We start from the raw sequence: 12972 nt of genomic DNA, 5'->3' as shown, positions 1-12972 counted from the left end.
GAACGCAAGAGAAATCAACAAAACAAAAAAAAAGCACTCCAATCCAATTCAATCCAAGCAAGCATATGCAGACGACGGCCGCGACAGCGTCGCTTGCTGCGATGCGAACGAAAATCAGCATCGGTATTCGGAACATGTGAGCAACAAAGCACACGCGTGCTTTCCGATGCGATGATGGGTGGTTGGTGGCGGTGGGTGGCTGGAAAAGGCCGCTCAGCTGAGCTCGAGCCGATGATGCGGCGCGGTGCCGTCGCGACGGCGGCGGCTTCGGTCGGTCGCCGAGGCGCGCGAGGTGAGAGAGAGAGCTTGGAAAACAGCAACACCCTCCCCTTCTGCTGGTCGTCGCCGTCGGTCGGACACCAATCGCCAGCCAGTCCAGACTGTAGTAGACGCAGTCGTCAGTCAGTCAGTCGATTGGGAGCTTTTGTGCGGGAAACAGTGCAAACGGAACGGAATCGCTTTTGTCGCGCGTCGTCTACGTTGTCGACAGTTCGATTTTTGATTTTTTTTTTCTGCAGTGCAGTGCGTACGACCAATTTTGTGTGACAACGATCAGCGTGGATCAGCGGTCGGTGATTTAATCCGGAATACAGCGGGAACGGGAATCGCTGGTTGCACCTCCGGAAAGGTCAATTTATATGGGAGAAGCCGGCAGTGACGAGTTCGGCCAGTTTGAGCAAAAGGTGTGTGTGTCTGTGTTTGTTGGGGTGGGATGTAATCAAGAATGTAATTTGGATTCGCGACGCATCGTCTGGGCCCATAATCGTTGCGATGAAATTACATATCAATGGTGATATGTAAGTTTAATGGCGTTCACAACACAGTTTACAAACAGTGCATCGAGGAGCCTAAATGGTTGTGAAGTAAAGTGAATAAAGTTATCCGTGCGAGAATATTGTCACCGAATAATAGAATAAGTTTGGTTGAAATGTCAATTATCTCCCTGGTTATCTAGCTCTAATCTGCCTAATTCATAGACTAAATTGATGTAAATTTTAACAAAACTTCAAGTCAAGCCCTAATTCATCAAATTAACCTGCCCACTTATTTGTTTTTAACACGAGAGATTGCATATCTCAGAGAGAATAACAATTAAGAGTTCTACCAAAAATCGTATTTTAGTACAGTTTCGTTTATTAATAGTTTAAGAATTCAGGAATTATCAAACATCTCGAAAGCTAGCGAAGAATTTCTCTATGAGCTCCACATAAATCTGCTCATACAAGCGACTCAAGATTTAATCAAATGTTCTTGCATGAGTAATAACAAGAAATCTTCAACAAGTGCTATAAGTAAATGAAAAAATCAAAACTTATTCTATCAAAGATTTTTTTCCCCAGGTGCCTCCATGAATTTTGCATGGACTCGGTCAGGTTCTTCTGCAAGATTTATTTAACTGTGGATTTTGAAAGATTTTTTTTTGAGAATTCTTCATGATTTTACTTCTAGAAATTGTTTTACTTACTGATATGTTCCGTTTTTTGTCAACATGGTCCGCGATTTTATAAAAAAATTGAATATTTACAAACTTCTTCAGGGTTTTCACCAGGAAGTGGAATTTATTCTGAGGTCTCAAGAGTCGCCAAGATGTTCCTTTGGAAATTTATCCAGGAGTTCTTACGTAGTATTCTTTGTAATTTCTTACGAAAACTCTTCCATGATTATTCTCTGAAATGGCTCCAGAAATTCCTTCTAATATTCTTTCAGTAGATCCTTATGGAATTTCCCTTACATATTCTTCCCAGGACTACTACATAAGTTTTTCGGTGATTCTATCAGGGGTAAATCCGGCATTTTTTTCTAAGATTTTTTAGAAGTATTCTGGGAGCCCTCCTGGCTGTTTCTTATGGAAATCTTCCAGGAGTTATTTCTACGAATTCTCCAAAAGTTTCTTCGGAAAATCATCCCGGAGTTCCTTGTGGCAATGCTTCAGAAATTCCTTCTGGAAATCTGGCAGCCCAACTAACAATTGCAAGTCACAAATAAGCAAGCTTGTTGAATTGTTGCTCAATAATGGTAATGATAGCTGAACAAAAATTATGCTCTACACATTACCGTTTAAATGATTTTTAAATTGAAAAAATAGTCAATGTTCGACTTTCCTAATCGGTATTAACAATGATAAATTGAATCACTTTTTAAAAGTTTAATAAGAATTTTATTCGACAAGGATTGATTCCTTTACAAAACAGTTTAACAAAACATTGGTCTGCTTCTTATTAAGCTGATGTATCAACAAGCATACTTTACTGCACAATGTGCTTTTCACTTGTCGAATAAACGTTTTCAGTCCGTCATACTTCGACTCGCAACTTTGTTCGGATAATGGGATGGATGAACCTTGGCTAAAACTGTTTAGTTATAAAAAAAACCAACATTAAAAAATACTCAAAATAAAATAGATGAAAATTATGTAGCTCAACATTAGGTGGCAAGAGACATAATCGACGTAATTATGAGGCATTTATGTCTGTAACTAGATAAACTGTACCTTGATTATTATCTTTTTTATCCTTAACCCTAAAAGGGATACCTTCATGGCCTCAGTTTCGTCACCTCTCTGAGTGTGTTCCATCAAAGACGAGCTCTGAAAGGCGCCTGGGGTCCAATGGACCCCAGGTATCCCTTTTAGGGTTAAGCACTTCTTGTTAAACATGATATCAATATTCTCTGACAAAAACATGAATCAAAAATTTGTTTCACGGAATTCCAACAGAGTATAAGTAGATTACCTCAAGATTTTGTGAATGCATTATGCTGCATTACATATTGCCATACATGCCATAAAGATCGATATTAAATCGTATATTGTGGATTTTGCACTAAATTGGTGTCGGAAGTAACTTCATTGACTTCCGCTGCCTTTCCTATGCGTTAAACATAACGTCGGGAGTAGTGCGCTGTATAGAGCATCAGATTTACTATACTTCCGACACCAATTTAGTGTTAAATCCACAATATTAAATAATAAAAGTAAAAAAATTTTCATTTTGTAATTTGTACATCAGCCCCAAAGTGTGAAAACAATATTTTCAATTAATATCAAAACTTTTTTTTTGGCCGAATTTAATACAAGTTTTCTCACCGTGTGATTAAAATACTGACAGCGAAAGTACGTGTTTTGGGTTGAACAGCTGCTGAAGTATAAGGCGTTGTTCAGTTGATTATCACGTGCTGTGTTAGTTCACCACTGCTGAATAGAAGTTCAGGAGTGATCATTATTGAGTCATGGGAAGTTTATGTTTTGTTTTGGGTGCTTGAACTTACCATCTCTAGGATGGCGCAGAAAGGAAGGCATGCGGCTGGCAATCGGCAGGTCTCAAGTTCTAATCTGGATTTAGGTAATTTTGTATGCAATTCTTATTTCATAATAGGTGTTCTCAACATGAGAGCAAATAATTACTCTAGTGAGAGTTAAACATTTTTTTCATTTTATTTATTCTCAGTCATTTTTGCCAAAGCCTAATAAAAGCTTTCCTGTATGTTTGTTAAACGCTTTTAACAACAACAAAAATAAGTTGGTGCACAACATGATGCTTTATAACTACTCCAAACATAGGTTGTACGTGAACATAATTCAAACGTTATTCAACATTATGCTGACTTAATTCGTCATAATGGTGCCGGTTAAATCCAGAAGTTGCTTCTAGAAGTCCTGCAGAAGCTCCTTCTCAGAGTCTTCCAAAAGTTCTCCAAGAGTTCCTTCGGGGCATTTCTGAGGCTTCTCTCTGAGAATGCTCCAAGGATTCCTTATAGGAACCCTCCAGGACTGCCATTTACAAATACTGCAGATGTTTTTTCTGAAACTCTTCTTTTTGGAAACCCTTATGGTGTTCCATATGGAAAAGTTACTTCTGCAAATCATCCAGGAGCCCCTAATGGCAATCCTTCAGGAATTTCTCTGGGAATGTTGCAGGGGTTCTTTTTAGAAATCCTACAGAAGTACCTAGTGGAAATCCTTCAGAAACTCTTGTTGGAATTCTTTAGGAGAGTGTCTTCTAGGAATACTCCAGAAGTTCCTTCTGAGAATTCTTCAGCAATTCCTGGATAAATTCCTAGATCGAATCCTGGATCCCAGACTATACTCCAGTTAGCATCCATTGAACAGCTTCTGAAGCATTTTCTAGACTAATAAAGACCGCCCCAAAAATTATATTGGAAGGGGAATGGCGTTCAGTCTATGGAGGAATAACTCAAAAACGGATTCTTAAGCTTTCATGGATGAAAGCTTAAGAATCCGTTTTTGAGTTATTCCTCCAAAGACTGAACGCCATTCCCCTTCCAACATAATCACCAACAGTCGAAATTCGAAGAAACCAAAAATTATAGACGCAGTAAGAAAATACTGGCAATTTACAAATATTGATCACGAGTTTTTTTTACGGCTACATCCTGATGATCAACCTATTCTTTCAGCACTAGTATTCTTCATTACACCAACAAAGCTAGCCATGAAAATGTTTGATACTTCACAGGTCATTTTGACAGACTACACACATGCACGAAGAAGACGGATCATATATTCTACGTTATCGATCTTGTTGCCGTCCTTTTCGTGTTCATGTAACATAGATGTAGATCTGTCAAAATGACCTGAGAATTGTCAGTCATTTTGAGGTTAGGTTCGTAGGTGTAATGAAGAATAGCGGTTTATTTGATTCCATCAGTTTGTTTCAAAATACATGGACTTTCAGTGGAACACCGTCAAAAAATTGTGCACAAATGATGTATGGCGCTTGAAATGTCACTTAGGAAATCATAAAAATATGGAGGGAGTTCAGGAGTAATCACAAAGGAATGTTAGGACGAATCCTCGAAAGAATTCCAGAAAGAATCCTCGAAGGAATTTCACGAGAAAGCTTCGAAAGAATTCCAGCAGGAATCCCCAAAGGAAATCCAGCAGGAATCTCCAAAAAAATTCCAGCTGAAATCCTCAGAGGAATTCCTGCGGGAATTTCTGAACGAATTCAGGGAGAAATCCCCGAAGGAATCCCAGGAGGAATAGCCGAAGGATATCTAGGAGGAAGCCCTGAAAATTTTTAGGAGTAGTCCCCGAAGGAATTCCAGAAATAGTCCCTAAACTTCTGGAGAAATGTTTGATGTAACTCCTGAAAGCATCCGTGAATCCTCCAGAAAAAAAATCTCCGAGAGAACTCCTGTAGCGATGCCTGGAACTCCTGGAGGAATCTTAGAAGAAGCTTCTGGACTAAGAGATTTCAGAAGGAACTTCTGATAGAATCCCTGAATGAATTCCAGGACGAATCCTGGACTAATCCCTGTAGAAACTTATGTAGGAATTCCTGAAGGAACTTCTGAAGCAATCCCTGGAGGAAAGTCTAGATTAATCTGGTGTATCTCCTGGAGACATCCCTGAATTATCTCTGAAGGAACTTCCGGAGTATTACCTGACGAAACTCCTGCTGGAATAGCTGAATAGGGAACTTCTGAAAGATTCCCTGATGAAACACCTGGAGACATCAATGAATACTTATGGAACTACTGGACCCTGAACTCATGGTTTAATCCCCGGAGGAACTTCGCAGGAACTCATAAAGAATTTCTTTAATGAACTTCTGAAAGAATCTCTGAAAAATCCCCATGGGTATTCTGAAGGAATTCCAAGAGAAATCTCCGAAGGAATTTCAGAAGGAATCCTTGCACAAGCAACAATTTGATACCTTATTTGCTTTCAAGAGGTATTGAGAATCGCCGTTAAACAACGATGATTTTATATTAGCTTTATAATGGTGTTTATAACCTCTAGCACTCTACTAGACCTGAAAACGATACAGGAACTCCTGTAGGAAACATTGACGAAACTCCTGGAGCGATCCTTGAAGGAACTCCTTGAGAGATCACAGAAGGAACGTCAGGAGAAATTCCTGATTGGAATTCACGGGGAATTCACTCCTGGGGGAATCTCTAAAGGAGCTCCTGGACTAACCTGATGCTCTCGAAGTGTTTCCATAGGTTTTTCAAAGAGGTGTTGAGACGTTTCAATGTATTTCAGGGCATTCCAAAACATTTCAGGGGGACGTCGGAAGGTTTTTCCAGGCAAAGTCGTTGTAGGGAATTGATGGTGCATTCAGAGCATTTCAGGGGGGTTTGTAAGTGGTTTCCGAAGAGTTCAAGAAGTTTTCATAGAGTTGTCAGAGATGCTCCTGTGGGGGTTGAAGGAAATTTTCTGAAACCCTCTGAAATCCCTTGTAACCCCCCTGGAATACCCTTAACGCCACGAAAACCCCTTAAAACCCATGTAATTTTCCATGACACCCTATAACGCCCCTGAAATTACTTTGTACGCCCTTTGATACCCTTTTGAAATAGCATGGAACGCCCCTTAAAACCGCTAAAAATCTGTGGAATCTAATGGAACTCTCCTGAAACTCCTTAAATACTTCTGGAATACCCCCGGAACACAATTGGCTTTAACGACAACCCACTTAAACGCCCCTAAACCTTCTGAACCCCCCTAGAGCGCTTCCAACCCCCTTGAAATCACTAGAACACTCTTGGAACGCCTTTACGAGCTCATTGATATTCCAAGAAACCGTCTGAAATATCTTGGAACGGCCCTGCGTCCCACAGAAATGCGATGGAACACTCTTGCTACCCTCTGGAACACCCCGGAACGCTCCTGGAGCTCATTTGAAACCCCTTGAAACTCTCTGAAACATCCCTGACACATCCTAAAACTGCACGAAACCCCCCACGGAGCAGCCCTGAAACCATTTGGAACACCCTTGGAACTCCCCGAAACCTCTTGGAACGCCGCTGATATGCTCCTGTAATCTTTCACTCCATCGCAGATCTTTTTTCCGTAAAGTCCACCTGCCTTACCTTACCGGTCAGACTAAGGCCTGAGTGACCTCTGCTGTACATAGGAGTCGTCTCCATTCTGCTCGGTCCATGGCTGTGTGCCTCCAGTTCCGCACTCTGCGTAGGGTCCGCAGATCGTCCTCCACTTGATCGACCCATCTAGCTCGCTGCGCACCACGTTTCCTTGTACCGGTCGGATGACTCTCGAGAACCGTTTTAGTCGGGTTGCTATTCGACATCCTGATGACGTGACCCGCCCACCGTAGCCTCCCGATTTTCACGGTGTGGACGATGATGGTTGGTTCTCTCAGCAGCTGATGCAGCTCGTGGTTCATTCGCCTTCTCCAAGTCCCGTCTTCCATCTGCACTCCGCCGTAGATGGTACGCAACACCTTCCGTTCGAAAACTCCAAGAACGCGTTGGTCCTCTGCACGTAGGGTCCATGTTTCGTGCCCATAGAGGATGACCGGTCTAATCAGCGTTTTGTAGATAGGTAGCTTCGTATGAAGGCGAACTTCATTCGATCGTAGAGTTCTGCGGAGTCCAAAGAAAGAACGATTTCCTGCCACAATGCGCCTCTGAATTTCTCTGCTGGTGTCATTGTCGGCGGTAATCAGTGAGCCCCAAGAACACAAATTCTTCAACTGCCTCGATTTCATCACCGTCGATAGAAATTCGGGGTGGCGGGCGCGATGATTCCTCCATGGAGCCCTTTTCCATCATGTACTTTGTCTTCGACACATTACTGACTAATCCGATTCGTCTGGCTTCACTCTTTAGTCGGATATACGTTTCCGCCATCGTCTCAAATTTACGGGATACAATATCGTTATCATCGGCGATACCAAGCAGCTGAACGGACTTCGTGAAAATCGTTCCACTCGTGTTTATCACCGCTCTCCTTATTACACCTTCTAAGGCGATGTTAAACAGCAAGCACGAAAGACCATAACCTTGCCGTACCCTCTGCGACATTCGAAGGGACTCGAGAGTGTCCCTGATACTCGAATTACGCACATTACGCGATTCATCGGCGCCTTGATGAATCGTATCAGTTTATTCGGGAATCCGTATGCGTGCATAATCGGAATCGGTCATAGCTGGTCTCGATCGATTGTACCCTATCATACACCGATTTAAAATCGATGAACAAGTGATATGTGGGCACGTTGTATTCGCAGCATTTCTGCAACATCTGGCGGGTGGCGAACATCTGGTCCGTTGTGGCGTGTTCACCCTTGAATCCAGCCTGATATTGTCCCACAAACTCTCTTGCTATCGGTGAGATACGGCGGCATAAAATTTGATAGAGTATCAGCGCTCAGTAGTGTGATCGTGCAAAATAAATGCATGTATGTAATTTATGAAACTTCACCTCAAACTCTGCATTTTCTACATTTTGGACAATATGTCTGATTCTCCACCAAGGTTAAGTAATTGATGTTCGCCTACTTTTCGAGTTTAACCAAACGTTCCAAAAGCATGGCATGCTTTTCACATTTGACATCTCTGCTACTTAGTCAGACAGGCAGTCAGTCTCATTCGGATGCCATAGGTGTCGTCTAGTCGATGAATCTCGCTCGCTGGCTAGATTGCCATTCTCTTGCTTTGCTGTAGAAAGAAATACGTAACCGTAACCGCGCGCGCTCTCGCGCTGTTTGTTGCTTGTTACATATGCAAATCGTGACTGCGCAGCACCGTCGTCGCGTCGTCACTCCACCACCCATCGTCATCGCAACCGGGCTGGCTAATCTCACCACGCAGATCGCTTGCACACCACGCGAAGGAAACTGGTTTTGTGAAAGTTTTGTTTTCGTTTTTCGCCACCACCACCAACATCACCGGTGGCCCGGCTGGGGCTGGTGGCGGCGATCGATGCGAAAGAAGACGATTCCAATACTCTTTCCAAACACGCGGCGGTTCATTAGCCATTCACTCTCGTCGTTGTCGTCGTCGTAACGTTTCATGGATGAGTCCAGTCTCGACCACCACAGTAGTCCACATTCGAAGAATATTACACAGGACAGGTGGTTGCTTTGATATGGCATGGGGGGAATTCTCGCTCATCATCATCATCAGTATATCGATTTTGACGTAGGACTACGTCTCTGTTTTCTATACCCGGTGTCATTTCAAAATTTATGAACCCAAGAGCGTTACGTTTGAGTGAAAGATTTTAAACGCTCACTGTATCTTTCCCACTGAACGAAATGATAAACAAATCCCGTTATCCGAGAGATGAAACTCCCGCGTTCAATTTGTAATATTCGGTGAACCTAAAAATCATTGATAAATAGTTGAAAAGTTGTTTTAAAGTCAGACATTGAAATCGCTGAAATCTATAAATATGGGTAGCGGACAAATTTTCTCGTTCAGTCTACCAACGCTCTCTGATTGGTGCACATCGTGCGGTGGAGCTACGACGCAGGAAGGAATGCGATCATGCGAGAGCTGATTGTCAGTTCCATTTCGACCACCGTCGAGGAGAGAGCAGTTCGCAGTTCGTTGATTTCGTTGGAACAACCAACAAAGGTGAATGTCACCTCCAGCTGAGCAGCGGCACATCAACCCAGCGACGACGCTCGACTATCGAAAGCACCAGGAATCGCATCCAGGGCAACAAGCGGCGGGCCAGTTTTCGACGGCATCCAGCATTCAGCGCGGAGAATACCGCGCGTGGCATGGTGAATTCATTTCATTTCCTTCCTAAAATCGTCCATTATTCAAACGGTTCTTTTCAGGACCATCGAAAATGATTCCTAGAGAGTTAATTAGATAAATTTCCTCCAGTGAAAGTGAAAGCAAATAGTGATAAATTGAATGCTTGGTGGTTGTTCAGCTACGGTGAAGCCGGTCATAAATCTCAGCTACGGCAGCAAGCGGCGGGCCTATTCGCGACGGCGTCTAGCATTCAGCGCAGATAAATCCCACAAGCATTGCGTGGCGGAGTGAAATAATGCAAATTATTTGCCCATCATACGTCCCGGTCCTTTTCAGGATTTTCGAAACTATTTCCATAAGAGTTATGATTCGGATAATTTTCCTCCATCGATCGAGAAAAGTGTGGTGCAACCAAAAAGTGAAAGATTGAATGCTTCATGGCTCAGCAACAGTTACGAAGCCGGTCACTAATGATTCCACCTGGAATTTAGCAACGCATTTTCCTATTAAGACCATTTTGAGTGCAACATTGTTTAATTCTAACATTTTTCGAATTCATATTTTGGTAACTTCATCCGTTCAAAGAAAATTTACTCATTTCTGGGTTGATTAATCGTTTGGTGCGTCTGAGTGCGTGCAGGCGGGGCATGCAAACGAAATAAACTGGAGAGCCAGCCAAATGGGAGGAGCTTCATCTGCTAATCTAGGGGTATAAAAGCTTTGTCCTCTGTTTTCTTTCGTCAGTTTCGTTGGATCAATCAAGGAGGATGGAGGTGGATGTCACTTCCACAGCTGGCAGCTGCACATCAACTGCGTCGAATCTCGGCTGTTAGTACCAGGAATCTCATCCACTGAGCACAGCAGCAAGCGGCAGACCAGTTTTCGGAGGCACCTAGCATTGAGCGCGGAGAAAACCAACACCAATCGGTCCTTTTCAGGACCATCGAAAATGATTCCTCAAGAGTTAATTGGATAATTCCCACATCGATGGAGATGTAGTGCAACCAAAAGGCAAAAGACAGAGCATCGTTGCCAGCAATAGTGAAACTGGTCATTATTCTAATCCACGGCAGCAAGCGGCGGTCCAGTTTTCGGTGGCGTTTATCATTCAGCACGGAGAAAACCAACACGCATTGCGTGACATGGTGAATTCATGCCATTTCGGTTCTAAAGTCGTCAATTAATCAAACGGGCTTGCTCAGGACCACTGTAAATTATTTCTTAAGAGTTTGTGAATCAGCTAATTTAATTCCATTGAACGAGAAAAGTGTGGTGCAATTAAAAAGTGAAAGATTGAATACTTGGTGGCCCAGCAATAATGATGTAGCCGGTCACTAATGGCCTAATGGTTCCACCCAGAATTTAACAACGCATTATTCTATCCGGACTAAAATTAGGTTTAAACATTTTTGGAATTAAACTGATCGAAATTATCCAATATTTTGGTTACTCTATCCGTTCAATGGCAATTTTCTCATTTCTCGGTTGATTAGTTGATGGATGCATCTGGAGCATTCGGGGCGGGTCATGCAAATGAAATAACCTGGAAAGCCAGCCAAATGGGAGGAGCCTAATCTGCTAATCTTGGGGAATAAAAGCAGTGACCACTGTTTTCTTCCGTCATTTTCATTGGTTCAGTGACACAAATGGAGTGGATGTCACCTCCGCAGCTGCGCACCTATCCTGCGACGACTCTCGGCTATTTAGCTGATAGAACCAGGAATCTCATTCACGGCAGTAAGCGGTCACCGTTTTCAATGGCTTCCAGCATTCAGTGTGGATAATTTTCAATTATCTTGCCGAAATCTTCTGTTATTTAAAAGTTTCTTTCAGGATCAGTGAAAATTATTCAAATTATTGCCAAATCTAGAATATTTCACGAAATTCCAATCAAAATTATCTAAAATTTCGTTAACAGCAATTGAGTTGTGTCAAATAGACATGGCTACGGTGGCGCTATCTGTTCATTTCATAGCGGCAATTTTAGTTATTTTAATGATTGTTGCGATCGCAATATGATGTTTGGGAAGCTATGGCTTAACGCCTTTCTATATTATAATCATTTTATCCTTTCGACGAAAATTCTTTCAAACAACGGTTGAACATTTATCTTCAAAATGAAATAATGCTCAACTCTCAAGTGATGGCCGCGCGAGTCACGGAAGGTTAAACTAATTAACATCTTATGAATGCGTTCAGTGAAATGGATCACATAACAACTTTAATCAACACATCACTCCGCCGATTTGAATTTTGCCAGCATACATTGTATAGGCCTTTTATTTGATAGGTCCGTTATGCATTTATTTACAATGAACCGAAAAATCAGCTGATTTAAGACTTCAAATCGTCCCCTTAATGCTAGAACTAGGTAACTGGTTTTGCGAAATCGCAAGAAATTTGTTTATATCTGAACGTATACCACAATAAACACAAGTTTGTCAATTGAAAATCCGAAAACACATATTAATTCAACATTTTAGACCAACAAAGAGTTTGTTTTATACCAGGATGAGTTTTACCAGCCATTTTTATCCGCACTTTCCAAAACGAGTTACCTAGCTCTAGCATTAAGGGCGCGAAATGAAAGGGCACATTTAAATATATAAAAGTCGGAACCTCATTCCCGCCTTTGTCCTACGTCAACATTGCGGTTATGTCTCAGACATTACCCACCCCTAGTTTTCAATAAACAAAGTATGCGGTTCCTCGATTACTCTTCAATAATTCATTCACTGCCTCCCTAATTGTCACGGTCACGCCACTTGCTGCTCCGGATGCCACGGCGACCGGCGGTCAGCTTTTCCTTTTTTTCCCAGGCGTAATTATTAATGGCCAATCCATTTCGATTGACTTATCATCATCAGCATTACAAAGACCCATTCCTCCGGTGCTTACAGAAACCTTTAGAGAGGGGCACAAATGCAGGAAACAAAACTAAGGATTTGGTCAACGTTTTAGGGACAGAAATAAACTCACCAAATTTTACAAATCCTAGTACTCTGGAGACGAAATTGTTGACTTCCATTTGCGTCTCTCGGACATCCAGCAGCAATATCACCAAAAATTACATGGAAATCACGCGAAAATGAAAACAAGCTCCGGAGCCCCTATGGGAATAAGACAAACTCTCACAGCAATCGCGAATTATTCTACTAAGCACTTCGTGATCCGCTAAATCGTCAGGTAAGAGAAATAGGTTGAACACCGAAGATCAATTTCATATTCAAAACAACGTGAAGCAAAGAAAACACGTGACAGTTTTGAAAACGCAGCCGTTCGCGCGCACAGCTTGCTACGTAGCTCAGATTTTTAGAACTCTATTATGATTCCTAATAAAATCAATTGCAAAGAGATGATTTGATATTACCTTTTGACAGCTATGGACAACTGTAGACGAGTCCCAAATCTCTGTGCTTTGGTAATTACCCGGAACGAAGCAGTCCTCATAACAGCGATCTAGGACTGTACCACCTACGAACTTGTACGACT

The 12972-nt window shown here is 42.2% G+C and overlaps 1 protein-coding gene across 1 annotated transcript in view; it reads left to right on the top strand.

The window, feature by feature from the left end:
- The first annotated feature begins 398 nt into the window (after window positions 1–398).
- LOC109409452 (uncharacterized) overlaps window positions 399–12972 on the top strand; it is an 86193-nt gene continuing 73619 nt past the window's right edge. The window contains exon 1 of the mRNA XM_062845135.1: window positions 399–683. The gene's annotated coding sequence lies outside the window, so the exon portion shown is untranslated. The remainder of the gene's footprint in view (window positions 684–12972) is intronic.

Source organism: Aedes albopictus, chromosome 1 (genome assembly GCF_035046485.1).
Source record: "Aedes albopictus strain Foshan chromosome 1, AalbF5, whole genome shotgun sequence".
NCBI classification, from domain to species: Eukaryota; Metazoa; Arthropoda; class Insecta; order Diptera; family Culicidae; genus Aedes; species Aedes albopictus.
Note: the sequence above shows the minus strand (reverse complement) of the source record. Positions and strands in the feature narration are given on the sequence as shown.